The following is a 3,684-nucleotide window of genomic DNA, read 5'->3' on the forward strand; positions in this document are numbered from 1 at the left end:
GATAAAGCTAAGGGCACAACCCGCCGTACGTGCAATTTGTCCGTACGTACGTTTTTTGGGGAGGCCACGTCCGTCACGTATTTCTGAAAACGTTCAGGCTGTACAGAGCAGACGTGTCGCCCGTACTGGCAGTTACGGGGGGCGAATCCGCAGCCCGATGGCACACAAAGTTTTGCCTGTACGTAAAGTTCTACGGCGTGTCTGCGTGCTCCAAAATCTGTCGGATTCCCTACGAGTTCGTACGGAGGCGATACTTACCACTTACGGATCCCAAAAGATTGCCCACGTTTGGGGACGTAGACAGCACGTATTTGCACGTACGACGGGTTGCGCCCTTAGCTTTAACACAGAAAGTACGTTTAACCAAGCCTATAAACAATACGATTGATACGATGCTTACCACGGTAGTCTAATTTAGTACGTTGCCAAGGGTACCGTACTATCGGTAGTATCACACGCGAACCCGAACGGAGAGGTAGAATTCATCGGGCCAAATTGGTGGAAAATTGGAACGATTTTTGATTGGAACGACTAGAAGTTTGGTGCAACAACGCACGGGTAGCCGGGTCGCAACACGTAGGAACAACGGAAAGTTTTCTGGTGCCTCACTTTGCGCGAAATGAACACGCAACGTATTCCAACTAATTCTTAGAAATCTCGGTACAAAGTTTACAAAAATCGAGTCGCAGTATCTGGATCACGAAGCAAAAGCGTACCCACGACCTGTTACCGTTGGAAACATGTAACATTTGAGTCTAGTGGTAGGATTTGGGCACGTTACTTATGCGTCAATATGACGCGTCTATGTACTACGCTCTCACAATGAGCCAAGGACCAGGGTTCGGTGTACAGTTTGATGTGACCTTTATTACCACGACTCGATGATACCTATGTAAGAAGTCAGAGGGGCGAGTAAGAACAGAAAGAAACAAACATGCCGACACCCGGGATCGAACCCAGGTCGGCAGATTACAACCCATGGCAGTGCTATCGCTGTCGCCACAAAAGCTGAGAGCTCCTTGGCAAGGATGGTAGACGCTATTTGAGCCCACTGTTACACCTAGACAAATGAACGGATACAAGTGATACAAGATACGATACCTGGACGCGGACAGGAGTCAGGAGAAGATGACGCTAAGCTAAAACCGGCGATACACTACGACGGATGGAAGATGTGGTCTCTCAGAGTCTGCTTCTGAAGTTCTCCCTCTCTAGCGCCGCACAGCGCATTATATATGTCTTTAACTATAGGCGGAGCTTAAGCGATCGCGGCGGGGCGTGCAATAAAAATCCTTTGTCGGCAGTAGCGAAATTTAGAAGACAAATGCGTCAGCCAAACAAGAAACAGAGACAACACAAAAAATATGCAATAAAAATCCTTTGTCGGCAGTAGCGAAATTTAGAAGACAAAGGCGTCAGCCAAACAAGAAACAGAGACGACACGAAAAATTTGCAATACAAAGGCGTTGTCGGCAGTAGCGAAATTTAGAAGACGAAGGCGTCAGCCAAATAAGTAATAGTTAGATCATGGGAGTGGCCTGGCTATGTGGATTTGGTACTGATCGTTAGAATTTCCTTTGTTTATGCTATGAATAAAGATGTTCAGTAACAATTGTTGATTTGCTGTTTCTGTTTTTGTTAATTCTTGAATTGCTTTTATTTGCTTGAGAAAGTTGGGCGTCTCCGACTTAGTCAATTTACTAGTTGGTTGGTACACCTCTACCCCTAGGGAGACCATCCAGTTGAATGATGGGCGTCTCTGACTTACTAGTAGTCAATTTATTCTACCCTTTGGGAGACCATACTATGTGGATTTAGTCACAAGAAATACTCGCTGCTGATTGGCTGAGGAAAGATTGCCATGTTCTAAGAAACAGAGACGACACGAAAAATTTGCAATAAAAAGGCTTTGTCGGCAGAGGGTGTTCTTCACACCCTGTCCGGGATAGTAGTTGCGTTGACTGGAGACAAGGTGTCAAAAACGACGTACAAAGCGACCCGGCGCCGGGCAAAACTTGTGAACCGCCGAAATAATTGACGCAAAAGTGACGCAAACGTCGGACGATGAAAAGCCAAATTCAGGTAGGCGCCAGTGGACAGACGGCAGCCGGCAAAGGAAATTCAATTGAGGCGCGAAATGGCAAAATAACCACGAACAGAAAATCAAGTTTTCTTTGGGGGATATTAGGGAGCGAACCCAGCGAAAGCGGTTACTTTATAATGACAGTGGCAATGACAATGAAGTTTATTGCATATTCATGCCCCATTGGGGCTAAATGCAGTCAGTTTGGTACAAAAGGTAGTAAACGCAAAGTTATACATATACTATAGTTTACATGCATCTTCTCTCTTCCTAAAACATTTGTAGATTTTCCAGTATATCGTGGTCAGATGATGACATGAGATATTTGAACATATCTTCCTTCGTTTGTGTGCATATTTCTGATCTACATGTGTAGCATTAACGAATGCATTGCGCAGATCATTGTACAATGAACACTCTAGGACAAAATGTATTTCGTTTTCTACATTCATGTGGTTCTTATCGCAAAATATACATAGTCTATCATTAGGAGGAGTTCGGTTGTATCTACCAGCTTCAATTTCCAATGGGTGGTCGCTGATCCTTTATAACGAAAGCTCTACGAAAACTCTACGAATGGGCTAGATTTAACGTTGGAAAACAAATGGGCACTTTACCGAGTGTAATGGAAACTTTTATGGCCAATTTGGGCTGGGAACTGTAATTTAAACGACTGGTCGAAGGAAGGAGTTGTCTCGTGATGGTACTGTGGGCCATCTGTTCCAGTCTCTAGTTGGTACCGACGTCCTCGTACCTGGTCAAGCGCATTCACGGGGTCTACTCACCTGGTACCGGCGTCACGGACAGTGCAACTCAGTAGTGCGACCTGTCACATGTCGTTTTTTCAATGGCACTGGCTACAACAACAACAACTTATACTGAATTATAAATTATTTATCAGCTAGGATTGTCTGTATACACATTGTTCATTTGGTAACAACGTAATTTCCCTTTGTCTGACGCCAGTCACAAATAATGTGCATGAGTTTGGAGGATAACAGAGGCAGCTAAGGTACTTTTGATACAGACATTTTTATAAGGACGGCAAAGTCTTTACACTACCGATACCCGACAAATTAAAGTGAAAGACAGAATGAATAAATTTTACAAATTTCCTCGAATCTTTCGTCAAAAACTTTAAAGATGACAACGTTTTAGAAATGTCTTCAAGAATGATGAAGAAAGTAACGGAAAGGAAGAAACTACAGTGTATCAAAGTCCACTCACTGAGTTAGGTACTCTCTTGCAAAGTGTTGATGTTGTTGGTCTGACTCAAGATCAACAAACCCCACAATTTGAGCGATGCGTCGATGAAATGAGCCTTCCCGTGGCGGTACTGTGGGTCATCTGATCTCTAGTTGGTACCGACGTCAGTGTACCTGGTCAAGCGCATTCACGGGGTCTAGGTACCTGGCACCAGCGTCACGGACAGTGCACTGCAGTAGTGCAACCTGTCACAGGTCGGTATGTCTCATGGCAGCATCAGAAGAAGAGGAAAAGGTTTCATCTAAGGATTCTATTGGATAGGATTTTTTGTTTACAGATGTAGTGTCTAGCGTCCATCGCATAATCTCCAAGCAGATTCTACAATGACCATTACC

The sequence above is a fragment of the Branchiostoma floridae genome, unplaced genomic scaffold (genome assembly GCF_000003815.2).
Source record: "Branchiostoma floridae strain S238N-H82 unplaced genomic scaffold, Bfl_VNyyK Sc7u5tJ_218, whole genome shotgun sequence".
Classification (NCBI taxonomy): Eukaryota; Metazoa; Chordata; class Leptocardii; order Amphioxiformes; family Branchiostomatidae; genus Branchiostoma; species Branchiostoma floridae.